This window comes from Scyliorhinus torazame, chromosome 9 (genome assembly GCF_047496885.1).
Source record: "Scyliorhinus torazame isolate Kashiwa2021f chromosome 9, sScyTor2.1, whole genome shotgun sequence".
Lineage (NCBI taxonomy): Eukaryota > Metazoa > Chordata > Chondrichthyes > Carcharhiniformes > Scyliorhinidae > Scyliorhinus > Scyliorhinus torazame.
The window spans coordinates 245,100,194-245,127,871 of NC_092715.1; the positions used below are offsets into that span (position 1 = coordinate 245,100,194).

General features: G+C 51.1%; 1 long non-coding RNA gene across 1 annotated transcript; it reads left to right on the forward strand.

The window, feature by feature from the left end:
• Positions 1-697: 697 nt before the first annotated feature.
• LOC140430087 (uncharacterized) lies at positions 698-27,142 on the forward strand. The gene is made up of 3 exons (XR_011949320.1): positions 698-1,292; positions 8,167-8,359; positions 26,469-27,142. It is a non-coding gene; the product is annotated as an uncharacterized lncRNA (long non-coding RNA).
• Positions 27,143-27,678: the final 536 nt, after the last annotated feature.

Sequence of the window (27,678 nt, forward strand, 5' to 3'; positions counted from 1 at the left end):
ACTATCTGGCAGACAAGTGTAACATGCCTCCCCAGTCATCACTTGTTGATACTCCTCGGAGCAGAAGATGCACTGATAGAAAAAACGACCAGGATGAAATGGACTCACCATCGGCATGTGGGGAATGAATTATCAAATTGAAGGTTGGACAAAAGGTCCAACATAACCGATGGCACATGAAATCCAACACAACCCTCAGCACCTGCCCAGAACCAAGATTGTATCAAGATTGGGGGCAGAGGGCAGCACGGTGATGCAGTGGTTAGCATTACTGCCTCACGGCGCTGAGGTCCCAGGTTCGTTCCCGGCCCTGGGTCACTGTTGTTGAGAAAAATGCAAAGATGTCATTTGAAACATGAAGGTCTGATGGAAAAGAAAACAAGAAACATGAGACAAAGCAAAGTAACAGAAAAGATCCCATAAAAGTATATGTAGTGAAATGGTAAAATGAAATAGCAGAAGGCGCTTGAAGGGTTAACTGCAGAAAACATTTCTTTAGAAAGCAGACAGACATTATCACACAGGCCTTGAGATAAGGAAGCAGTTCATGCTGTAACTTAATATCTTTAGTTCAAGAAATTCTTATAAAAAATTAAGTTTTAAGTTAAATAAAGAGGATGAGTTTTATACCCTTTAATAGAAGTTAATTAATTTAGCAAGCAATTGATTGGAATTATCACAATCTTAATTTTGAATAATTTGAAACATTTAAGAATACAAGAAAATACAATACTTCCAAAAGATAAGGGAATGAAAGACTGGAATGCCCCAGTATAATTAACAAGGAAACCTCCCTTCCAGTAAGCTGGCAGACCAAGGTAAGGTTTACACAAAGGCCCTCTCATGATATTATGAGGACTTGATGTGGAATCACATGGACAGGAAAAGTATTGCGATCAGGACCAGAAGAAAATACTTTAGAATAATGTCATGTAATCAGCTGTTTTAAAGGTGATATATATCCCAGATCGCCCCAGCCAGGCACTCACTCTCAGCCTGCAGGGTGATTTCGGTACAAGGGACAGACAGAATACGAAAGCCAAGCAGAACCGTAGAACAACTGGGAGGAGACCAACAGATAAAGGAGAGAGATTGTCGAGGAGGCCCAGGAAGGTCAACCGACCAGGAGAATCCAGAAGCAAGATCTTTTTACTTTTCTGTAAACACAGTGATTTTATCTTTTAAAAGAAAAAATAAAATAGCTTAAAGTTTAAACCTGAAACAGTGGTTTATTACAGAAGTCTACTTTACTTATCTAGCAACGCGGGACCCAGAATCGAGGCTACTAGGTGGTAAGTAGATAAAATTCTTCTACAAAGATATGGGTTATCCCGGGGAATAACTTGAAACAATAGTTTGACCTGAATAGCACTCTCTTACGTCTGTGTAGGAGTCGGGGAGTGTGAATCCCTGTCCACCATTTAGAATCTCTTGACCCTTGTTCCGTAAAGGGGAAACCTAAGAATTCTAAGAATAGTGGTGAGGTTTAAATACACTGTCCCTGTGGAGTTTGCACATTCTCCCCATGTGGGTTTCACCTCCACAACCCAAAGATGTGCAGGGTAGGTGGATTGGCCATGCTATACTGCCCCTCAATTGGAAAAAGTGAATTGGGTACTCTAAATTTAAAAAAAAAGATTGGGGGCAGCATGGTATCACAGTGGTTAGCACAGTTTCTTCACAGCTCCAGGGTCTCAGGTTCGATTCCCGGCTTGGGTCACTGTCTGTGTGGAGTCTGCACATTCTCCCCGTGTCTGCGTGGGTTTACTCCGGGTGCTCCGGTTTCCTCCCACAGTCCAAAGATGTGCAGGTTAGGTAGATTGGCCATGATAAGTTGCCCTAAGTGTCCAACAAAAAAAGGTTAGGTGGGGTTATTGGGTTATTGGGATTGGGTGGAGGAGTGGGCTTAAGTAGGGTTCTCTTTCCAAGCAGCGGATGCAGACGCAATGGGCCGAATGGCCTCCTTCTACACTGTAAATTCTATGAAGTGCAGACACCAAACTCTTTAACAGTGTGACAAAACAGATGTCAAAAGCACAACCAGAACTCAATGTGATCCTGTTGCAAATAGAACACGGTTTAAGATGTAATACAAACAAAGCAACGCTGAGCAACATTTTGAAAACACACAGCAGCTTCCAACCAAGGTCACCACCATTAAGTCTGGATGGATAAGCAAACCACCAATACATTTCAGAGACAGGGCAGCACGGTGGCGCAGTGGATTAGCACTGCGGCCTCACGGCGCCGAGGTCCCAGGTTCGATCCCGGCTCCGGGTCACTGTCCGTGTGGAGTTTGCACATTCTCCCCTTGCTTGCGTGGGTTTCGCCCCCACAACCCAAAGATGTGCAAGCTAGGTGGATTGGCCACGCTAAATTGGAAAAAATGAATTGGGTACTCTAAATTTAAAAATAATAAATTTCAGAGACTTTCTATAATGGTATCATAATGTTATTCCCTTTTGCTGCAATGTAAATAGTTTTACTTTTTTGAAGGTAAACCTCTAGTTTAGAAGAAAGGGGGATGTTGTGAATTGCTATACATGTATCTTCATGGGTACATATCTTAATCTGCTGTCAGTCACTGCCATCAAGATCGGACGTGATAGAGTAATCCTTTGTCCCTGAACTCAGTGTACATGAGCAGACCTGCAAGGCAGATGTGCCTACATAACCTCCCAGTCAACATCGTATATGGGGAACCCGAAGAGGCGATGGAGTTTGTTAAGAGTCAAGGGCTGACCCTGAGCTGAGGACGTTTCGACTCATGTCAGAACTTTTAAGTATAAGTGGTGTCTCTCACGTTTTGAAAAGTGCCTGCATGTTTGGGTCCGTTTTTGTCGTTCTTTTTTAAAAACTTTTTTAGGGTGTTGGAAGGTGGTAGAGATGTGTGTTTTTTTTGCGAGCTTTTTGCGTGGTTTACCTGAATGTTTCCTTTTTGGGCTCTCTGATTAGTTGGAGTTTGGCTGGGGGGAAAATAATCAAGAAAACAGTTAAAAGTGTTGGGTTAAGATGGATGCTTCAGGGGAACTTTGTGCTATCTTTTTCTGTGTCTGTATGGGAAGGACTGAGAGTGCCTGTTATTTCTTATCTCTTTTTTCTTGTTTAACTTGAATTGTGCTATTGTTGGGGTGGGGGTTGTTTATGACTTGTACAGAGTGTTTAGTAGGGCTGATCTGGGGAAGTGGTATAGATGAGTTAGGGGAGGGGTGACTGGGAACAATGGGTGGGAGATGAGCTGGCGCCGAGGCTGGGAGCCCCAGGCTAGCTGAGTGGTGCTAGTCAATGGTAGCCGAGGTGGGGTGTATGCATGTAGTTGGATTAGAGCAGGCGTTAGGTGATAGGATGGTGTTGCTAGGGGGGGGAGGGGGGGGGGGAGTTGTTCTGCTGACGGGGATGGAAACTGGGCATGGCAACAGTGAGGAGGTCATGGGTGGAGCTGGTCAGGGGTCAGGTCAGATGAAGCACGACACATGGCTGGGGGGCTGGCCAAGGAAAGGGGATGGCTGATTGCAAAGGGGGGGCGAAGTGCCTCCCAACCAGGCTGATCACCTGGAATGTTGGAGGGTTAAACGGGCCAGTGAAGAGGGCGTGTGTGTTTGCGCATCTGCGGGTTCTGAAGGCGGACATAGCCATGCTGCAGGAGACGCACCTGAAAGTGGCAGACCAGGTTAGGTTAAAAAGGGCTGGGTCAGTCAGGTCTTTCATTCGGGGCTTGATTCTAAGATGAGTGGGGCTGCGATCCTAATTAATAAAAGGGTACAATTTGAGGCAGAGGGCACAGTCGTGGATAGGGGTGGCAGGTTCGTTATGGTGAGGGGTAAGCTCGAAGGGGTGAGAGTAGTCCTGGTCAGTGTGTATGCCTCTAATTGGGACGATGTGGATTTTATTAGGAGGATGCTGGGGAAGATCCCCGACTTGGACTTGCGTAAGCTGATCATGGGCGGGGACTTAATACAGTCCTGGACCCGAGCCTGGACCGGTCGTGCTCAAGGGCGAGCAGGTTGCCAGCGATGGCAAAGGAACTGAGAGGGTTCATGGAGCAAATGGGGGGAGCAGATCCGTGGAGATTTAGCCGGCCGACGGCGAGGGAGTTCTCGTACTACTCCCACATCCACAAGGTGTATTCCCGAATCGACTACTTTGTTGTGAGTAGGGACCTGCTGGCCGGAATGGTGGGGGCAGAATATTCGGCAATTGCCATATCGGACCATGCTCCGCACTGGGTAGACTTGCAATTTTGTAAGGACAGCTTTCAGCGCCCACCATGGAGGCTGGAAGTTGGATTACTCGCGGACGAGGTGGTGTGCGAGAGGCTGAGGAAATGCATGCAGAATTACCTGCAGGTGAACGATACTGGAGAAGTCTCGGCAGCAGTGCTCTGGGAGGCACTGAAGGCAGTGGTGAGAGAGGTGCTGATTTCAATCCGGGCGTACAGGGACAGAACAGCTAGGGCAGAGACGGACTGACTGATTAAGGAAATTCTACGGACGGACAGGAGTTATGCGGAATCCCCGAGGCCAGAGTTACTCAGGAAACGACAGAGGCGGCAGGCCGAATTTGGGGTGCTGACTACAGGCAAGGCTGTAGAGCAGCTTAGAAAGGTAAAAGGCGTGATTTATGAGCATGGGGAGAAGGCCATTAGAATGCTTGCACAGCAACTGAGGAAGAGGGAAGCAGCTAGGGAAATAGGGAGGGTAGTGGATGGGGAGGGTAATCTAGTGGGTGACCCGGCAGGGCTGAACAAGGTCTTTAGGGACTTTTATAGGAAGCTGTACACTTCGGAACCGCCCGGGGGACCGGGGGGGATGAGGCGATTCCTGGACGGACTGACCTTCCCAAGAGTGGGGAGGGGGTTGGTGGACGGACTGGGGGTCCTGGTCAGGATTGAAGAGGTATTGGGGGACCTGAAGGTCATGCAGCCGGGTAAAGCCCCGGGGCCAGATGGGTATCCGGTGGAGTTTTCCAAAAAATCTGCCGGGATAGTGGGGTCGGTGCTGGTCAGGGTCTTTAACGAGGCAAGAGACAGAGGCCGTTTACCCCCGATGATGTCGCAGGCCACCATCTCGCTCATTCTGAAACGGGATAAGGACCCGGAGGCTTGTGGGTCATATAGGCCGATCTCTTTGATCAACGTAGACGCTTAGTTACTGGCTAAGATCTTGGCGACTACAACTGAGGACTGTGTACCGGATGTAATTGGGGAGGACCAAACCGGGTTTGAGAAGGGGAGGCAGCTGGTGGCCAACCTAAGAAGGCTGCTTAACGTGACTATGATGCCCCCCGGAGAGTAGGGAGGTAGAGATAGTGGTAGCCATGGATGCTGAAAAGGCTTTTGACCGGGTCGAGTGGGATTATCTGTGGGAGGTACTAGGACGGTTCGGGTTCGCGGGGTGGTTCATCGACTGGGTTAGGCTATTGTACCAGGCCCCGGAGGCGAGTGTAAGGATGAACGGGACGACATTGGATTACTTTAGACTGCACCGTGGGATAAGACAGGGCTGCCCTCTCTCCCCACTGCTGTTTGCGCTGGCCATAGAGCCGCTGGCAAATGCAGTGAGAGCTTCCAGGGACTGGAAAGGGCTGGTCCGGGGGTGGGGGGGGGGGGGGGGGGGGGGGGAGTGGAACATAGAGTCTCGTTATACACAGACGATCTGCTGTTATATGTATCGGATCCAATGCTGGGGATAGACGGTATTATGGCAACCCTGAGGGAATTTGGCCGGTTCTCCGGATACAAACTGAACATGGTTAAGAGCGAGTTGTTTGTAATTCAGGTGAGGGGTCAGGAGAGTAGGCTGAAGGGGTTGCCGTTCAGGCTAGTGGGGGAGAGTTTCCGATATTTAGGGATTCAGGTGGCACGGGACTGGGGCAAGCTGCATAAGCTCAACCTGTCCCGACTGGTGGAACGAGTGAGGGAGGAGATCCGAGGTGGGATGCGCTCCCGCTGTCATTGGCGGGGAGGGTGCAGACTGTTAAGATGATGATTCTCCCGAGGTTCTTGTTTGTTTTTCAGTGTCTCCCCATCTTTATCCCGCGGCCCTTCTTTGAGAGGCTGAATAAAATTATTCTGGGATTTGTATGGGCAGGGAAGTCGCCGTGGGTGAAGAGGGTGATGCTTGAAAGGAACAGAGGAGAAGGGGAGCTGGCGTTGCCAAACTTCAGCAACTATTACTGGGCGGCCAACATAGCGATGATAAGGAAATGGATGGTGGGTGCGGGGTCGGTTTGGGAGCGGATGGAGGCTGCTTCGTGCAGGGGCACTAGCTTAACAGCCCTGGGCACGGCGCCTCGGCCGCTTCCGCCGGCACGGTACTCCACCAGCCCGATAGTGGTGGTGGCTTTTCGGATCTGGGGCCCGTGGAGGAGACATGTAGGGGAGGTAAGAGCATCGGTGTGGACCCCAATCTGCGGCAACCACCGATTTGCCCCGGGGAACATGGACGGGGGTATCGACTGTGGAGGAGGGCGGGGATTGTGAGGATGGAGGATCTATTCCTGGAAAGGAGCTTTCCGAGCATGAGGGCGCTGGAGGAGAAGTTTGGGCTAGTGAGGGGGAACGAATTTAGATACTTACAGGTGCGGGATTTTGTACGCAGACTGGTGCCGTCCTTCCCACGTCTCCTGCCGAAGAGGAGGCAGGACAGGGTAGTTTCCAGGGGAGAGGTGGGTGAGGGTAGAGTCTCAGACGTCTGCAAGGAGCTAATGGGAGCTGAGGATACGCAGACCGAGGACCTGAAGCTTAAGTGGGAAGAGGAGCTTGGGGGGGGGGGGGGGGGGAGATGGAGGACAGTGTCTGGGCAGAAGCCCTGAGCAGAGTAAACACGACCGCAACATGCATCAGACTCAGCCTGATCCAGTTTAAGGTCATGCATCGGGCCCAGATGACGGTGGCCCGGATGAGCAGATTCTTCGGGCTGGAGGACAAGTGTGCTAGATGCGCCGGAGGGCCGGCTAACCATGTACACATGTTCTGGTCGTGCCCTAAACTCAGGGGGTACTGGCAGGGATTCGCAGATGTCATGTCCCGGGTATTGAAAACTAGGGTGGTAATGAGCCCTGGGGTGGCAATCGTTGGGATTTCGGAGGACCCGGGAGTCCAGGAAGAGAGAGAGGCCGACGTTCTGGCCTTTGCTTCCCTGGCAGCCCGGCGACGGATACGGTTAGCATGGAGGGACTCAAAGCCCCCGAGGGCTGAGGTATGGTTATCGGACATGGCGAGCTTTTTTGGCCTTGAGAAAGTCAAGATCGCCTTGAGAGGCTCGCTACTAGGGTTCGCCCGAAGGTGGCAGCCATTTATTGACTTCTTCGCAGAGGAGTAAGCGTCAGCAGGGTGGGGCGGGGGGGGGGGGGGGGGGGGGCAGGGTAGAGTAGGTGAGAGTAGGGGGATATTGAGGCAGGTCCTTGCGTGAACAGAGCCGTGGTTCGCACTGTTTAATTTGTGACTTGACTTCTTTTTTTTGTACTGTACAATGTCACTTTTTCTATATGCCTAAAATAGCTCAATAAAATTATTTGTTAAAAAAAAAACATCGTTTATGGGCGCGATGCTCTGGAAAACTGTCTAAGTGTGCTCACGAGCGGAAATTGCCGTGGACTTCCTATCCAATATTAATTGGTCCACTTAACGAGGCCTCACTTCCTTCTTGCCCCATATGACGGCTTGCCAGCTGATTTGCCAGCACCGTGCTCACCTGTCACCTGAGACCCCCCTCCACGCCACCTGCCTCCCCGCCCACCCCCGGCGCTCAGAAGGTCGAGCAGCACTTAAGCTGCACTTGCTCGACCAACTTGCCCGCCGAGGAGCCAGCCCCAAGATTCTGGGATGCTGACCTGGGGAGCCTCCTGGTTGCGGTCAGGAGGGATGTCCTGTTTCCCCGGCGGTCACTGAGGGTGAGCCACAAGGCAGCGAGCACTGCCCGGGACGAGGTGGGAGCAGCGGTCAAATCGTGGAGTGTGACCAGGAGGATTGGCCTACAGTGCCGGAAGGAGGTCAACGACCCACAGCGGGCACCATGAGTGAGTAGACACCAACTGCCCCACCATCGCCCCCCCCCCCCCACCAAGGAGGCATCCACCTCCCAACCCCCCCAGGCGACCCCCAACCCCCCTTCGCAACTGTGAGCCACAAGTGTGGCTAATGATGCCCTCTCTGTGTCTCCTCAGGAAAAGCTCTCCAATAATTGGCGGAAGAGGGCCCAGCCTGGTGGTTGGGTGCTGGACTTAAGAATCCTCGCCTTCTTTGAGGAACAGGCCCTGGACGTGACTGGTGTGGCGGAGGACAGGGCGGTCACCCACAGGTTGGCGGACACCACAGTGATGAGGAACCACCGGACGCCACCCGAGGGACCTGTCAAACGTGAGTAGTGATTGCCTTACTGACTGACCCAACCCTCCCACTGACCACACGTCCATTCCCCTGCAGGTGCTCCGCCCATCCTGGGCGACACCTCTCCTAACTCTGAGGGGAGCACCTTGGAGAGAGCTACAAGGTGCAACTGTTATAGTTGCGGCACCTCCACCCTCCACCAGCGCAGATACACACACCTCGGTGGGAAATGTTAGTGGTCAGGTTTCTGGGGCACAATCTGGTGAACACCACACTACTGCTGATGTACATCAGGAGGAACCCCCAGCCGAGACAGCAGTTGGAGTTCTGTCGGGACCCAGGACCCAGCTGGGTCCCAGCCTGACGCTGAGCCTCTGGAACAGGGTTACCTGAAGCAGATGGACACGATAGGCCGGGACATTCAGAGGGAGACGTCAGCACCACTCCAGCAGATTCATAGGCAATTGGAGGAGCCCCACAGGCTGCAGCCACAGGAGATGGCGCCGGCATTGCCGAGGCGCGGCAGAGCATGTCGCAGTCACAGAGGAGCATCGCCGAGGGCTTTGACACCATGGTGCAGACATGGGGGAGCCGCCAGGGCTGGCAGAGCCAGATGATGCAGGGGGCTTGAACCAGCTGCCCCTCCATCCCAAGGTGGATCCCAGGGGCCTGTTGGCACAGACCGGGAGGAAGGGGCCCTGGGTGCCAACCCGCACCCTGCACAGTAGCACAGTGGTCAGCACAGTTGCTCAAACAGCTCCAGGGTCCCAGGTTCGATTCCCGGCTTGGGCCACTGTCTGTGTGGAGTCTGCACGTTCTCCCTGTGTGTGCGTGGGTTTCCTCCGGGTGCTCCGGTTTCCTCCCACAGTCCAAAGATGTGCAGGGTTAGGTGGATTGGCCATGCTAAATTGCCCTTGGTGCCCAAAAGAATGTTAGGTGGGGTTACTGGGATAGGGTGGAGGAGTGGGCTTAAGTCAGGTGCTCTTTCCAAGGGCTGGTGCAGACTCGCTGGGCCGAATGGCCTCCTTCTGCACTGTAAATTCTGTAACTATCACTTGGGACAGCAATGGTGGCCATTATCTCCGCCGGGTTCCATCCCTCTGATGTGGCTGCATCTCGGGGTCAGCACACGGGACAGGGCGGTACAGCTGTGCATGGGACATCGACAGGGGGGCCGGGGGCCTCCAGCCTCAGAACCCCCAGAGGATGTCCACCAAGGGCATCAAAGGCCACGGGATGAGGTAAGCACCTGGTTGACAGATGTGCATCCTGGGGAGACATCTAGACATAGTGGTTGAGCTAGGAGGTCCAGGCACAGCGGGGATCACTGAGGGCACTGGGGGAGGGGGGGGGGGGGGGGGGGGGGATGGGGCAGGTAGGGGGTGAAAGTGGGTGTGGAGGGTGGGGATTTGGGGCGGTGGGGAGGGGTGCGGGGCAACTCCATTGGGAGAGAGAGAACCTGTATTGAACAATAAACATCCTTGTGCAAAATCAGTAGGAAGCCTCTGTTATTTTCTTCCGCAATCGGGATCAGACTATGGCATAGGTTGAGGAGCACCAGCGCTCAGCTCTCTGCAGGTTATCATCACCACCCCCGTCCTCAACAGTGACCCGCTGACAGTGCCAAAACACTGACCCAGCACCCTGGAGTGATGTGACACATATCCTGGGAGGGTGTAAATGGGGTTGGTGGGTGGGTAAGTTTGTGAAGACGGACCAGACCACATCCTAGGTAAAGCGAGCGAATATGAGAGCCCCCTTGGCCCTCCGGGCTTGCCGGACCCTCACCACTGCCACGTGTCCTGCAGCCTCCGGATGGGCCTCAGGTTCCTCCCCGGCCTTGTCCTCCAGCCCCTGCCGGTCCGGAGCCTCCTCATCATCCTCGTCCTCCTCGTCCCCCTCCTCCTCGGAGATGGCCACACGTTCCTCATCACCAACTTGCAGCTCGTCGTCCCGCTGCTGTGCCAGGCCGTGGAGGACACAGCAGACCACCACAAAGCAGACGACCCTCTGGGCGGTGTACTGGAGTCCACCACCAGAGCGGTCGAGGCATTGGAACCGCATCTTGAGGAGTCCGATGTACTGCTCAAGGACAGCCCGGGTGGCTGCATGGGTATCGTTGTAGCGGGTCTCCGCTTTGGTCTCCGGCCGCCGTACAGGCATCATGCATGACATCTATGACTCCCTGGACCTCGGGTATCCCGGCGATGGCAGGGAAACCTGCCGCTCGGGCATCTTGCTGAGCCTGGTCCGTGTCAAAAATGGTGTAGTCTTCCGCCCGGGCATACAGGGCGTTCGTGACCTGCCGGATGCACCTGTGGGCTGTGGCCTGTGAGGTCCACACAGGTCCCTGCTAGAGTCCTGAAATGATCACATGGCAGAAACGTTCAGGGCTGCAGTGACCTCGACAGCCACTGGGAGCGGGTGTCCTGCTCCTGCGTGTGGTACCAAGTCCGTGACTATATGGCACAGGTGTCGCACCGTCTCCTTTTTGAAGCAGAGCCTCCTGCTGCATGCACTGTATGTCATTTGTTCAAAGAACCAGCGATGCCTGTACATCCTGGGCCTTAGTGGGACTCATCCTCTGGGTCCCTCCCTAGGTTGATGGGCACCTGGATCCTCAGGGCATGTTCCGGCACATGGGCCATTGCCTCGAACATCTGCAGACACTGTTGCTGCAGCCTTCTCCGGTGTTTGGTCGCATCGCGTACCACCAGCACTATTAGGGCAACCTCTGAGTCCAACATCCCTGGCATAGCGTTCAACATCTTTAAGGCATTGGCAACATGGACAAATAGTGGTGGCTCCCACCCCCGGAAACACTCCATTCCCCCACTGATCCTCCCCACCCCCCTCCCCGGAACGCCCTGCCCACGCACTCCCGGTCACAGCGGGCAACCCTTACCGGGCCCCGGGCCCTGTACCCCGACACCCGCTCAGAACGTCAACCTGACGGGGCACTGGCCCCCCTCCCCGTGGCACTCACCCACCCTCCAGCCAGAGCTGTGTTCCATCCCCTGGGTGTTCGGATGTTGGCTGCTGCATGTGTGGTGTTGCCTCCCGCAGTGTACATTCACCACGGTCTGATTGGAATGCTGGGCAATCATTCCCACATCTTCACTTAACCATGACTGCCAATTCCCTAGAGGCCAGCTGCACGGCCAGAGGCCTCGGCAGTCAGCGGGGGTTATGGGTGGCCATTGAGGCAGACAGGCAGAGGTAAGGGTTGACCCCAGAATGGGTACACACAATCCAGGGTTTGGCATGGTGGTGCCGTGAGTGGTTGCCCGCTGGCTACCCCCTCACCTTCCCATGGTGACCTACCTTCAGCCGAGGGTCCCCCACCCCCCGCTGAGTACAGGGGCAGCAAGCCCAGTGTCCCCGGACTCTTTGCCTGTGAGCAAAGATGGCTACTCCCCTCCTCCGCTCCCCACAGAAGCCCTTCCGCCCAGTTCACATTTTATAAAAGGAGTACTAATCGGCACCAGCGTGGGCACTTGCTGGGGAGGCCGTTATATGACGGGAGGGCGTTGGATAAAGGGTGGCTCTCATTAGTTGTATGGAAATGGGGCTTAAATGGTGATAATTGGTTTCTCACCTCTCTACGGCGAGATGCCGATTTCACCGACAGGAGCGGGCCGGTTGCATCGCAAACTGTTTGGCCCATGGCGCGGATCTCGTTTTTGGCCTCTCCCGTTATTCACCAGCCTCGTTTCACTTGAGCATGATCGGAATGAGGCCGGTAGATCGCGACCTATAGTTTATCTTGTAATAAAGAATATACATGATTGTTTTACCATTCCTTTGTCACATGATTAGTACATTTACGAAGGTAACTCTCGGTGGCTGTTGACAGGCAAAGTTTACCCAAATCTATTGCAACTGTGAAGAAGCAACCTCCTCGGAGTGGAATCCAAGAGTAAGCCTTGGGAAGGGAGAGAATGGCATCATTTAATTGTTAAAAGTTGCAGTCAGTGTGGTGAACCACTGTAATAGGGGATGTAAGGTAGGACCTGCACTACAGGTTCGCCGGTAGCTCCTGCCGGCTGGCTCCGCCCACGGAGAACTGTATCAATATGCATGACCTCCAGTGCCCTGCCATTTCACCAGCTGCAGCAGGAGGCCACGCATCTGACTGTAATAAAGCCACAGTTGTATCCAACGTTAGTCTTTGTGCAATTGACCGTGCATCAATTTATTACAGTCAGATTTTCCACAGAATGGATATCAGAATTAAGCCCGATCGCCTGCAGCTTGATCCGCACACGCTCGACTCCAGGAAAGACTTTACTCACTGGCTAGCATGTTTCGAGGCTTACATCAAGGCTGCGGACCCCGAGCCAATGGAGGCTCAGAAGATAAACGTCCTGTACTCCAGACTGAGCTCCAGCGTGTTCCCGTTGATCCAAGACGCCACGACTTACACAACAGCAATGGAACTCCTCAAAGAACACTACGTGCAGAAGGCGAACACGCTCTTCGCCAGGCATGTACTCGCCACCCGCTCGCAACTACCTGGTGAGTCCATCAAAGACTTCTGGTGGGCCCTAATTCCACTCGTCCGGGACTGTGACTGTCAGGCCGTCACGACCACCGAACACGCAAATCTCCTCATGCGCGATGCCTTCTGTCATGATATTCAAATAAACATATCATGGTGCAAACACACATACACACTGATGGACAGAACAACGGACCAATCAACACACACGCAACATCAGAGCCAATCACCAGTGAGAGCATACGCACTACAAAACGGGGAACACCACACTTCCCCTTCATTTCAGCAGGAGACAGCTCAGGGCACAGAGCTCACAGCGTGCCACTCAGACATACACCATGTGCTGAGTGCCTCTCTAAGGTAGTGTGAGGGCGAGGTCCACAGGTTAACGGGTAAAGTTCGAACCACAGTCATACGTATACAGATGTTGTTATCAAGAGTAATAAAACAGAGTTGTACCATCTACAACCGTGTTGGTTCGTTTGTATAGCGGAACACCCAACACGACACCTTTGTGACGGGGATTGCGTCGGACCGCATCCGAGAACGATTGCTGGAAGGGGCCAGGCTCGAACTGGCGGAGACGAAAACCTTGGCGCTCTCCATGACGGTCGCATCCTGTAACATACAATTGTACATCTCCCGCCGAGCTGCCCACCCTTCTACCCCTTCCTACCCCTCCTGGACCCTGCCGAAGACCTCCTCAGCCGGTGCCCTGGCTTCACAATACGCCTGCGCCGCATGCCAATCCGCGCACCCCGGGGGTCCCCGATACTATTCTGCGGTCAGCAGAAGTACCCCCGCCAACACTGCCCGGCCCGCACTGCAGTTTGTAAAGCCTGCAGTAAAAAGGGCCACTTTGCGGCTGTGTGCCAGGCCCGCGCACTCGCGATCGCGCCCGCTATCGCCCCCTCCCAAACGCCAGAAGCACAATGGGAGCCGTCATCTTGTCCCGACCCCGCAATGTGCGCACCATGGGCGCTGCCATCTTGTTCCCCACAAGGTCCCCGGACATCCCGACATCGGAACCGCACACGCTCGCCACCCGAAGCATCAGGTGGCTACCCGCAGCTCGCTTCGATGATGCTGGACTAATCTCGCCCGCACAACCTGGCCACCGCGTCGCCAACGGTTAAAATCAACGGCCACGCGACCACGTGCCTGCTGAACTCCGGGAGCACGGAAAGCTTTGTTCACTCAGATACTCCCTCGCGGTCCACCCTGCCAATCAAAGGTTCTCCCTAGCCTCCGGATCCCACTCCGTCCCGATCCAAGGCTTTTGTACAGTCATCCTCACGGTCCAGGGCGTAGAATGTAGTAACTTCCGCCTCTATGTCCTTCCTAATCTCTGCGCTGCACTCCTCTTGGGCCTGGATTTCCAGTGTAACCTCCAGAGCCTCACCCTCAAATTCGGCGGGCCCTTACCCCTCCTTATGGTTTGCGGCCTCGCGACCCTCAAGGTCGATCCCCCCTCCCTTTTTGCCAATCTAACTGCGGTTTGCAAGCCCATTGCCACTAGGAGCAGACGGTACAGCACCCAGGACAAGACCTTCATCCGGTCCGAAGTCCAGTGGCTGCTTAAGGAGGGTATTATCGAGGCCAGCAACAGCCCCTGGAGAGCCCAAGTGGCAGTGGTTAAAACTGAGGAGAAACACAGGATGGTCATGGACTACAGCCAGACCATCAATCGGTACACGCAGCTCGACGCGAACCCCCTCCCACGCATATCTGATATGGTCAATCAGATTGCGCAGTAACGGGTCTTCTCAACAATTGACCTGAAATCCGCCTACCAACAGCTCCCCATCCAGAGGTCGGACAGGCCATACACTGTCTTCGAGACGGACGGTCGCCTCTACCACTTCCTTAGGGTCCCTTTCGGTGTCACAAATGGGGTCTCGGTCTTCCAAAGAGAGATGGACCGAATGGTCGACCAGTACGGTTTGCGGGCCACCTTTCCGTACTTAGATAATGTCACCATCTGCGGCCATGACCAACAGGACCACGATGCCAACCTCGATAAATTCCTCCGCACTGCCACTCTTCTCAACCTGACCTACAAGAAAGAGAAGTGTGTGTTCAGCATGACCCGGTTAGCCATTCTCGGCTATATAGTTCAAAACGGACTTCTCGGACCCGACCCTGACCGCATGCTCCCCGTCATGGAACTTCCCCTCCCCCACTGCCCCAAGGCCCTCAAACACTGCTTGGGGTTCTTTTCCTACTACGCTCAGTGGGTCCGAAACTATGCGGACAAGGCCCGCCCACTCATCCAGTCCACCCAATTCCCCCTCGCGGCCGAGGCACAACGCACTTTTGCCTGCATCAAAGCAGACATCGCCAAGGCCGGGATGCGCGCAGTGGACGAGTCACTGCCTTTCCAAGTAGAAAGTGACGCTTCAGATGTCGCCCTTGCCGCCACTCTAAACCAGGCAGGCAGACCCGTGGCATTCTTTTCCCGCACCCTTCATGCCTCTGAAATTTGACACTCATCCGTCGAAAAGGAGGCCCAAGCTATCGTTGAAGCTGTGCGGCATTGGAGGCATTACCTGGCCGGTAAGAGATTCACTCTCCTTACGGACCAACGGTTGGTAGCCTTCATGTTCAACAACACACAGCGGGGCAAGATCAAAAATGATAAAATCTTGCGGTGGAAAATTGAGCTCTCCACCTATAATTACGAGATCTTGTATCGCTCCGGTAAACTCAACGAGCCCCCAGGTGCCCTCTCCCGAGGTACATGTGCCAGCGCACAAGTGGACCAACTCCGGGCCCTACACGACAGCCTTTGTCACCCAGGGGTCACCCGATTGTACCATCTGGTCAAAGCTCACAATCTGCCCAACTCCGTTGAGGAAGTAAGGACAGTCACCAGGGACCGCCAGGTCTGTGCGGAGTGCAAGCCACACTTCTACCGGCCAGACCATGCGCGCCTGGTGAAGGCTTCCCACCCCTTTGAACGCCTCATTGTGGATTTCAAAGGGCCCCTCCCCTCCACCGACCGTAACACGTACATTCTCAGTGTGGTCAATGATACTCCAGATTCCCCTTCGCCATCCCATGCCCCGATATGACATCAAGGCCCTCAGCACCATCTTCGCCCTGTTTGGTTTCCCCGCCTACATCCACAGTGACAGGGGATCCTCATTCATGAGCGATGAGCTGCGTCAGTTCCTGCTCAGCAGGGGTTTAGCTTCCAGCAGGACGACCAGCTCCAACCCCCGGGGAAAGGGCAAATAGAACGGGAGAATGGGACGGTTTGGAGGGCCGTCCAGCTGGCCCTACGGTCCAGGAACCTCCCAGCCTCTCACTGGCAGGAGTTCCTCCCTGACGCTCTACACTCCATCCGGTCACTATTGTGCACCGCCACTAATAACACACCCCATGAACGTGTTTTTACCTTCCCCAGGAAGTCCACATCCGGGGTGTCGCTCCCGACTTGGCTCGCTGCTCCAGGACTGGTCCTTCTCCATAGGCACGTTCGACTCCACAAGGCGGACCCCTTGGTGGACAGGGTTCACATGCTCCACTCCAACCCTCAATATGCCTACATTGAGTTCCCCGACGGCCGCCAAGATACGGTCTCACTCAGGGACCTGGCACCATCAGGTTCCACCCCAACACACCCTCCCCCCCCCACCTCCCTCCGCGCCGCCAATATTGACCCCCCCTCCCCTTTTCTGCACAAGAGGATGAAGAGGACTTCTGCATGCTCCCGGAGTTCCCCGATGACTGGCCAGCATCAGCACCGCCATCGCTGCCACCTCCACCACCGCCAGCACCAACTTCACTGCCACCGTTACGCCGCTCCCAACGAAGCAGCAAAGCACCGGACCGGCTGAACCTTTGATGGACTCCGGACCGTCAACATGGACTTTTCTTTCTCTACCACTGTATATAATTGCACTAATTGTATAGAGTTTCCCGTCACGCCCGCCGGACTCATTTTTAACAGGGGTTGAATGTGGTGATCCAGTGCAATAGGAGATGAAAGGTAGGACCTGCACTACAGGTTCGCCAGTAGCGCCTGCCGGCTGGCTCCGTTCTTGATGTTGTGGCTGCTACAGCTACACTGTTCTTGATGTTGTGGCTGCTACAGCTACACTGTTCTTGAGTTGTGGCTGCTACAGCTTCGCTGTTCTTGATGTTGTGGCTGCTACAGCTACACTGTTCTTGGTGTTATGGCTGATACAGCTACACTGTTCTTGGTGTTGTGGCTGCTACAGCTACACTGTTCTTGAGTTGTGTCTGCTACAGCTTCACTGTTCTTGAGTTGTGTCTGCTACAGCTTCGCTGTTCTTGATGTTGTGGCTGCTACAGTTACACTGTTCTTGAGTTGTGGCTGCTACAGCTTCGCTGTTCTTGATGTTGTGGCTGCTACAGCTACACTGTTCTTGAGTTGTGTCTGCTACAGCTACACTGTTCTTGATGTTGTGGCTGCTACAGTTACACTGTTCTTGAGTTGTGGCTGCTACAGCTTCGCTGTTCTTGATGTTGTGGCTGATACAGCTACACTGTTCTTGGTGTTGTGGCTGCTACAGCTACACTGTTCTTGACTTGTGTCTGCTACAGCTTCACTGTTCTTGAGTTGTGTCTGCTACAGCTACACTGTTCTTGAGTTGTGGCTGCTACAGCTACACTGTTCTTGGTGTTGTGGCTGCTACAGCTACACTGTTCTTGATGTGGTGGCTGCTACAGCTATGCTGTTCTTGAGTTGTGGCTGCTACAGCTTCGCTGTTCTTAATGTTGTGGCTGCTACAGCGACACTGTTCTTGAGTTGTGGCTGCTACAGTTACACTGTTCTTGGTGTTGTGGCTGCTACAGTTACACTGTTCTTGGTGTTGTGGCTGCTACAGCTACACTGTTCTTGGTGTTGTGGCTGCTACAGCTACACTGTTCTTGAGTTGTGTCTGCTACAGCTTCACTGTTCTTGAGTTGTGTCTGCTACAGCTACACTGTTCTTGATGTGGTGGCTGCTACAGCTATGCTGTTCTTGAGTTGTGGCTGCTACAGCTTCGCTGTTCTTGGTGTTGTGGCTGCTACAGCTACACTGTTCTTGATGTGGTGGCTGCTACAGCTATGCTGTTCTTGAGTTGTGGCTGCTACAGCTTCGCTGTTCTTGATGTTGTGGCTGCTACAGCTACACTGTTCTTGAGTTGTGGCTGCTACAGTTACACTGTTCTTGGTGTTGTGGCTGCTACAGCTACACTGTTCTTGGTGTTGTGGCTGCTACAGCTTCGCTGTTCTTGATGTTGTGGCTGCTACCGCTACACTGTTCTTGAGTTGTGTCTGCTACAGCTACACTGTTCTTGATGTTGTGGCTCCTAAAGCTACACTGTTCTTGGTGTTGTGGCTGCTACAGCTACACTGTTCTTGATGTTGTGGCTCCTAAAGCTACACTGTTCTTGGTGTTGTGGCTGCTACAGCTACACTGTTCTTGATAATGTGGCTGCTACAGCTACACTGTTCTTGAGTTGTGTCTGCTACAGCTTCACTGTTCATGATGTTGTGGCTGCTACAGCTACACTGTTCTTGAGTTGTGTCTACTACAGCTTCACTGTTCTTGAGTTGTGTCTGCTACAGCTATACTGTTCTTGATGTGGTGGCTGCTACAGTTACACTGTTCTTGGTGTTGTGTCTGCTACAGCTACACTGTTCTTGGTGTTGTGTCTGCTACAGCTTCGCTGTTCTTGAGTTGTGGCTGCTACAGCTACACTGTTCTTGATATTGTGGCTGCTACAGCTTCGCTGTTCTTGGTGTTGTGGCTGCTACAGCTTCGCTGTTCTTGATGTGGTGGCTGCTACAGCTACACTGTTCTTGATGTTGTGGCTGCTACAGCTACACTGTTCTTGAGTTGTGTCTGCTACAGCTACACTGTTCTTGAGTTGTGGCTGCTACAGCTTCGCTGTTCTTGATGTTGTGGCTGCTACAGCTACACTGTTCTTGAGTTGTGTCTGCTACAGCTTCACTGTTCTTGAGTTGTGTCTGCTACAGCTACACTGTTCTTGATATTGTGGCTGCTACAGCTACACTGTTCTTGAGTTGTGTCTGCTACAGCTACACTGTTCTTGAGTTGTGTCTGCTACAGCTACACTGTTCTTGAGTTGTGGCTGCTACAGCTTCGCTATTCTTGATGTTGTGGCTGCTACAGCTACACTGTTCTTGAGTTGTGTCTGCTACAGCTGCACTGTTCTTGATGTGGTGGCTGCTACAGTTACCCTGTTCTTGGTGTTGTGTCTGCTACAGCTACACTGTTCTTGGTGTTGTGTCTGCTACAGCTTCGCTGTTCTTGGTGTTGTGTCTGCTACAGCTACACTGTTCTTGAGTTGTGTCTGCTACAGCTACACTGTTCTTGATGTGGTGGCTGCTACAGCTATGCTGTTCTTGAGTTGTGGCTGCTACAGCTTCACTGTTCTTGAGTTGTGTCTGCTACAGCTATACTGTTCTTGATGTGGTGGCTGCTACAGTTACACTGTTCTTGGTGTTGTGTCTGCTACAGCTACACTGTTCTTGGTGTTGTGTCTGCTACAGCTTCGCTGTTCTTGAGTTGTGGCTGCTACAGCTACACTGTTCTTGATATTGTGGCTGCTACAGCTTCGCTGTTCTTGGTGTTGTGGCTGCTACAGCTTCGCTGTTCTTGATGTGGTGGCTGCTACAGCTACACTGTTCTTGATGTTGTGGCTGCTACAGCTACACTGTTCTTGAGTTGTGTCTGCTACAGCTACACTGTTCTTGAGTTGTGGCTGCTACAGCTTCGCTGTTCTTGATGTTGTGGCTGCTACAGCTACACTGTTCTTGAGTTGTGTCTGCTACAGCTTCACTGTTCTTGAGTTGTGTCTGCTACAGCTACACTGTTCTTGATATTGTGGCTGCTACAGCTACACTGTTCTTGAGTTGTGTCTGCTACAGCTACACTGTTCTTGAGTTGTGTCTGCTACAGCTACACTGTTCTTGAGTTGTGGCTGCTACAGCTTCGCTATTCTTGATGTTGTGGCTGCTACAGCTACACTGTTCTTGAGTTGTGTCTGCTACAGCTACACTGTTCTTGATGTGGTGGCTGCTACAGTTACCCTGTTCTTGGTGTTGTGTCTGCTACAGCTACACTGTTCTTGGTGTTGTGTCTGCTACAGCTTCGCTGTTCTTGGTGTTGTGTCTGCTACAGCTACACTGTTCTTGAGTTGTGTCTGCTACAGCTACACTGTTCTTGATGTGGTGGCTGCTACAGCTATGCTGTTCTTGAGTTGTGGCTGCTACAGCTTCGCTGTTCTTGATGTTGTGGCTGCTACAGCTACACTGTTCTTGAGTTGTGGCTGCTACAGCTTCGCTGTTCTTGATGTTGTGGCTGCTACAGCTACACTGTTCTTGAGTTGTGGCTGCTACAGTTACACTGTTCTTGGTGTTGTGGCTGCTACTGCTACACTGTTCTTGGTGTTGTGGCTGCTACCGCTACACTGTTCTTGAGTTGTGTCTGCTACAGCTACACTGTTCTTGATGTTGTGGCTGCTACAGTTACACTGTTCTTGGTGTTGTGGCTGCTACAGCTTCGCTGTTCTTGATGTTGTGGCTGCTACCGCTACACTGTTCTTGAGTTGTGTCTGCTACAGCTACACTGTTCTTGATGTTGTGGCTGCTACAGTTACACTGTTCTTGATGTTGTGGCTCCTAAAGCTACACTGTTCTTGGTGTTGTGGCTGCTACAGCTACACTGTTCTTGATGTGGGGGCTGCTACAGTTACACTGTTCTTGAGTTGTGGCTGCTACAGCTTCGCTGTTCTTGAGTTGTGTCTGCTACAGCTACACTGTTCTTGATGTTGTGGCTCCTAAAGCTACACTGTTCTTGGTGTTGTGGCTGCTACAGCTACACTGTTCTTGATGTGGGGGCTGCTACAGTTACACTGTTCTTGAGTTGTGGCTGCTACAGCTTCGCTGTTCTTGAGTTGTGTCTGCTACAGCTACACTGTTCTTGATGTTGTGGCTCCTAAAGCTACACTGTTCTTGGTGTTGTGGCTGCTACAGCTACACTGTTCTTGATATTGTGTCTGCTACAGCTACACTGTTCTTGAGTTGTGGCTGCTACAGCTTCGCTGTTCTTGATGTTGTGGCTGCTACAGCTACACTGTTCTTGAGTTGTGTCTGCTACAGCTACACTGTTCTTGATGTGGTGGCTGCTACAGTTACACTGTTCTTGGTGTTGTGTCTGCTACAGCTTCACTGTTCTTGGTGTTGTGGCTGCTACAGCTACACTGTTCTTGAGTTGTGTCTGCTACAGCTACACTGTTCTTGATGTGGTGGCTGCTACAGTTACACTGTTCTTGGTGTTGTGTCTGCTACAGCTTCACTGTTCTTGGTGTTGTGGCTGCTACAGCTTCGCTGTTCTTGAGTTGTGTCTGCTACAGCTACACTGTTCTTGATATTGTGGCTGCTACAGCTTCGCTGTTCTTGGTGTTGTGGCTGCTACAGCTTCGCTGTTCTTGATGTGGGCTGCTACAGCTACACTGTTCTTGGTGTTGTGTCCGATACAGCTACACTGTTCTTGATGTTGTGGCTGCTACAGCTACACTGTTCTTGAGTTGTGTCTGCTACAGCTACACTGTTCTTGAGTTGTGGCTGCTACAGCTTCGCTGTTCTTGATGTTGTGGCTGCTACAGCTACACTGTTCTTGAGTTGTGTCTGCTACAGCTTCACTGTTCTTGAGTTGTGTCTGCTACAGCTACACTGTTCTTGATGTTGTGTCTGCTACAGCTACACTGTTCTTGGTGTTGTGTCTGCTACAGCTTCACTGTTCTTGGTGTTGTGGCTGCTACAGCTACACTGTTCTTGGTGTTGTGTCTGCTACAGCTACACTGTTCTTGATATTGTGGCTGCTACAGCTACACTGTTCTTGAGTTGTGTCTGCTACAGCTACACTGTTCTTGGTGTCGTGGCTGCTACAGCTTCACTGTTCTTGGTGTTGTGGCTGCTACAGCTACACTGTTCTTGGTGTTGTGTCTGCTACAGCTACACTGTTCTTGATATTGTGGCTGCTACAGCTACACTGTTCTTGAGTTGTGTCTGCTACAGCTACACTGTTCTTGGTGTCGTGGCTGCTACAGCTTCGCTGTTCTTGATGTGGTGGCTGCTACAGCTACACTGTTCTTGATGTTGTGGCTGCTACAGCTACACTGTTCTTGGTGTTGTGGCTGATACAGCTTCGCTGTTCTTTGTGTTGTGGCTGCTACAACTACACTGTTCTTGGTGTTGTGGCTGCTACAGCTACACTGTTCTTGGTGTTGTGTCTGCTACAGCCACACTGTTCTTGGTGTTGTGTCTGCTACAGCCACACTGTTCTTGGTGTTGTGGCTGCTACAGCTTCGCTGTTCTTGATGTGGTGGCTGCTACAGCTAAACTGTTCTTGATGTTGTGGCTGCTACAGCTACACTGTTCTTGGTGTTGTGGCTGCTACAGTTACACTGTTCTTGGTGTTGTGGCTGCTACAGCTTCGCTGTTCTTGATGTGGTGGCTGCTACAGCTAAACTGTTCTTGATGTTGTGGCTGCTACAGCTACACTGTTCTTGGTGTTGTGGCTGCTACAGTTACACTGTTCTTGGTGTTGTGGCTGATACAGCTTCGCTGTTCTTTGTGTTGTGGCTGCTACAGCTACACTGTTCTTGAGTTGTGGCTGCTACAGCTACACTGTTCTTGAGTTGTGGCTGCTACAGCTACACTGTTCTTGGTGTTGTGGCTGCTACAGTTACACTGTTCTTGGTGTTGTGGCTGATACAGCTTCGCTGTTCTTTGTGTTGTGGCTGCTACAACTACACTGTTCTTGGTGTTGTGGCTGCTACAGCTACACTGTTCTTGGTGTTGTGGCTGCTACAGTTACACTGTTCTTGGTGTTGTGGCTGCTACAGCTACACTGTTCTTGGTGTTGTGGCTGCTACAGCTACACTGTTCTTGATATTGTGGCTGCTACAGCTACACTGTTCTTGATATTGTGGCTGCTACAGCTACACTGTTCTTGGTGTTGTGGCTGCTACAGCTACACTGTTCTTGGTGTTGTGGCTGCTACAGTTACACTGTTCTTGGTGTTGTGGCTGCTACAGTTACACTGTTCTTGGTGTTGTGGCTGCTACAGCTACACTGTTCTTGGTGTTGTGGCTGCTACAGTTACACTGTTCTTGGTGTTGTGGCTGCTACAGCTACACTGTTCTTGGTGTTATGGCTGATACAGCTACACTGTTCTTGATGTGGTGGCTGCTACAGCTATGCTGTTCGATATCAATTACAGATAGAAGCTGGTTAGTCTAAATATTAATCAAAGAGTTGTAGTTCAGTGAAGACATTGTGGGTTTACAGTGTTGGAAAAATCTCAACAGCCATCAGAAAATGGGACAAAAGTTAATGGCAAACAATGATATTTCACAGTAAGGAGGCAAAACGACTATAAAATGGCTGAGGAACAGATAAACCTGGGAGTCCGAGCTGGAGAGGAAATAGCAGCTATTCGGAATTACGAAGTGCAATGAAATGTCTGGTGCTCGTCCTGATTACTGGGCTCTCGCTGCCCCTCTTTGCAGATTCTACATTGAACCCCGATTTGGTATTCAAAAAGCTCTGTGGTCACAGTTTTGTCAAAATACTGATAACTATCTGCAGGGGCAGTGGCCAGAGATCACTCCATCCGGGATATAGTGAGTATTGACATCCCTGCTATTGACCAAGGTAGAGAAATAGTGATTCCGAAAAAGTAGTGTTGTCATTCCGATTAAAACGTGGTGTGATTTTATATATCAATGCTTCAGGAATACAATGACCTGATCAGCTTCATTATCACAAAGGAATGTCAGTCTTCACATATTCCTGCAGGGCTTGAACCTTATTTAAAAGTCATGGAACCACAGCCTTTCATTTCTATTCTGTAAATTAGGCAGACCTACATTTTGTAATCTTTTGTAATTACTTGTATTCTGAAATGAGCTACATAATTCTGTTACTTTACACTTTAGTTTTAGTTTAATGATTGTCCATAATTCTGCCATGCATTATTATCTATCTATCTCTATCTATCTGTCTATCTAATGATTTGTTATGGGAAGGGTGGGGAGGTTGGCCCCAAGTCTACTTCAGCCAAAGGGAGAATCAAACCCCATGCTGGTGGCGTTATTCACTGGCTGTCCATGCTAGGGCGGCACGGTAGCACAGTGGTTAGCACTGTTGCTTCATAGCACCAGGGTCCCAGGTTCAATTCCCCGCTCGGTCACTGTCTGTGCGGAGTATGCACGTTCTCCCCGTGTCTGCGTTGGTTTCCTCTGGGGGCTCCGGTTTCCTCCCGCAAGTCCTGAAAGATGTGCTTGTTAGGTGAATTGAACATTCCTAATTCTCCCTCTGTGTACCCGAACAGGTGTCGGAGTGTGGCGACTAGGGGCTTTTCACAGTAACTTCATTGTAGTGTTAATGTAAGCCTACTTGTGACAGTAATAAAGATGATTATTATTATTAATGTGGACCCCCCCCCCCCCCCCACTTGGAGTCTAAATAATATGAAATGTTAAACTTAAAAGAAAGATAATGTGGCCCAGCAGCAAAGGAGGTAAATTACAGGGAACAGTAGAGTCCAGGTTTAGTTCTCGGTTGATGCTGAGTGAGTTGAACTCAGCAATTTTGGAAAAGGGAGGGGAATAAATCGTAAGGTTCCTGTCTCTGACCTCTGTCCAGTGACTCCTGGTGAAAGTGAATCTGTGCATGTCCCACATGAGAGTACATGATCAGAATTTCTTCACATTCACTCCAGTTACTGCCCCTTCCCAATGCTGCCAGGTAATGTTACTGAGGACTACATTTGGGAAGAGGGTCTCGTACTGACATCCTCTCCTCAGCTTCCTTTGAAGGGATCAGTCTCTGCCACCTCCTCTAGTATTGAGGCGACAGACCTGCTGTGGCAGCCCCCTCAGGAATCTGCAGCAAGGCTTTCCCAAGCTGTCTCACTGGGAGCTTGCCTGGCATTGTTAACCATTCACAACACAGGGAAATGGGTCAGGATTGAGTTTGACTTGGACTGACGGACAGAAGAGGAGCAATCCGGCCAGCGGGTGAGTAACACTAATCAAATTGTTGGAAACGCAAAATGACTCTGAAGGTACACCGAGAACACATTAAACCCGGTTTAAACTTTATTTTCCCATAATTCAGCACACTTTCTGGAATGCGCAAGTTTACTTGCACAGTTCCTGGCAGGTCTAATGAGTTGAAATTATCACTGAGTTATAGAGCATGTCAGAACAAAACCTGTAATAATAGTGCTGAAAGGCTCAATGAGAACTTGCTGGGAATTTGTCCCTCTGCACCACCATGCCTTTGCCAGATGTGTGGGAGCCTCACTGAAGATTTTCCATCAAGGCACAATAGCAGAACAGGAGCAGAGCCAGTTTGTTTTGCATCATGGTGCTTCCCAAACCCTTTTCCAGTGTGACCCCGTTTCAATATTTGAAAATTCTTGTGTCGTCAGGTACCAACTAAATCAAACAAGAATGAAACAGCACTGTTACGTTCAGTATATGATTCGCGAAGCTTGTGCGTTATAAATCAGCATATCTTATGAATATTTCATAGATGTAAATCTGTATTTGATTCTGCTTTGTAAAAAGGTTATTTCATGTGGGCGTTCAGTCAAGCTCTCCATATTCCTCATTGACAGAACCCACACCTCCTGCTCCCTGGCACAGGATGGTTGCACATGGTCCTGCTGCAGATTTCTCCCCATAAATATGGCATTCATGCCCATTCCCTGCTGCCCTTTTCCATTACTAAACCCCCCTTATTTGCCTCCTTATTCAATAATCCTTTTGTAGAAATAAATTTAGAGTACCCAATTCATTTTTTCCAATTAAGGGGCAATTTAGCGTGGCCAATCCACCTAGCCTGCACATCTTTGGGTTGTGGGGGCAAAGCCCACGCAGGCACGAGGAGAATGTACGAACTCCACACGGACAGTGACCCAGAGCCAGGATCGAACCTGGGACCTCAACGCCGTGAGGCAGCCACCGTGCTGCCTTCCTATTAAATCATCCTTAATAGGCAATACCAGGAGCAGTGGCTGGTGAATCAGCTCCAAAATGTTTCCAAACTCCTCTGGCATGAGGCTCCCAGCTGGAATCATTGAGCCCATCCTATAGGATAGAAAAACAAAAACACCAACATTAGAAAATAATTTGTATGGTTAATAGGCAAAAACTAAATAAGCAAAAAGGTTCACTTCAATCAATGTAAGTATGGGTAAATTCTCTCTGAGGTGAATGTTCCATTTTCGTGATAACATGAAGTTAAAATGCTGATACGTTGACTGATATTGGAACCTCATTTTTCTTCCATTTGCAATGAAAAACATGCCACTGTTTCCCATGTAAAGTTGAAAGGTTGAATGTTTATGAAAATGGCCAACTAATCAGCAGAGTTGCCAACATTATTGTCCCCATTCCTGTGCCGTGGTGTTCTTCGATGTTGTATCTGAACAGTCACAGATTTACACGGCGCGGCTAGAACATCCCCATGTTCTGGACACCGAGTAACAGTGTGTGTGTTAATTGAGACAGCGCGAAAGAAAATAAAATCAGTCGCAATAATCCTTCAGCGTTCACAGACGGAACTTTGTTTCTGCTCCAGATCCCGCTGAGATCGCAAACAGGGATGATTACTTCAAGAAGATGAACACAGAGCAAATTCAGAGGGTGTTCGGCGATGACAGGCTTCAGCACTATGAGTTTTATGATGGACGGCAATCGTCTGGCAATGACTACACCCAGGAGGAGCAGATGGAACCTGATTATCATGTTGCTGGCTCTCAAGTTGAGAGGGACAGAACAATGCAGTTTGCTTTCCCAAAGCCCCTCGCCCAAATTAAATTGATCAAGAGGAATATTCCAATTATTGACCAATGCTGTGATAGCAGTTGCACGGCAAGGGAAATCTCCAAAGCCTGCAGCTTAGTCAAGTAATGATGCCCACTGTATCCTTGGAGCATTCAATAGTTGTTGATTCAGAATCACTCAAAGCAGACAAAAGGGTACATTTTATAAATTCCGCCTCCTACCAAGGACTTTTGTCTACTCACGGCGCATTTTGGGAAGCAAAGCACGGAGCTGCTGCAGCGTTCCTTTTTATCCACAATGTTTGGAAAATCCTGCACAGTTTGATCTCAGCTCTCTCCAAATTCCTAGAATGCGGGGCGGCAGTGGGTAGGTAGCTCTCTGCTGGGAAAACAAATCCAATAAATTTATTCGCTAGTCCACAGAAAACTAATTCGAGTCGGGTCCATTTCAACGACTCGAGTTCTTGTCATCGCGCTAGTAATAGCAAAAATATTAAAAATATTTGCAACTCTAATTGTTTCCGCTTTCTTCTTTTAATTTTCTTCAAAAAGATTTTATTGATTAAGGGAGGAACCTTACAGAGCTTGAATCAGGTTCAAATGGATCTCGAGTCAAAGGAGACATTAGGAGGACTAGGTGCAAATATGTTTTAAGAAGGCTGTTAATGGAGCCAGAGGGGTTTTGGGCGAGTATTCCGGACCAAGGGGCTGAGGCAGCTGGAGGTATGGCCCTCATTGGGGAATTGCAGACAATGGAAATGCAAAAGGACCAGGAGGCAGGAGAACTCGGTTTAAGTGGGTTGTGGGTGTGTGGCTGTCAGAGATTACAGAGATAGGGAAGGAGAAGGTCTTGAAAGGATTAATACACAATGAACATTTGGGGTGACCTGATTGAGGCGTACAGGATTATGAGGGGCATGGACAGGGTGGATAGGAAGCGGCCGTTCCCCTTAGTTGGAGGGTTAGTCACGAGGGGACACAAGTTCAAGGTGAGAGGCAGGAGGT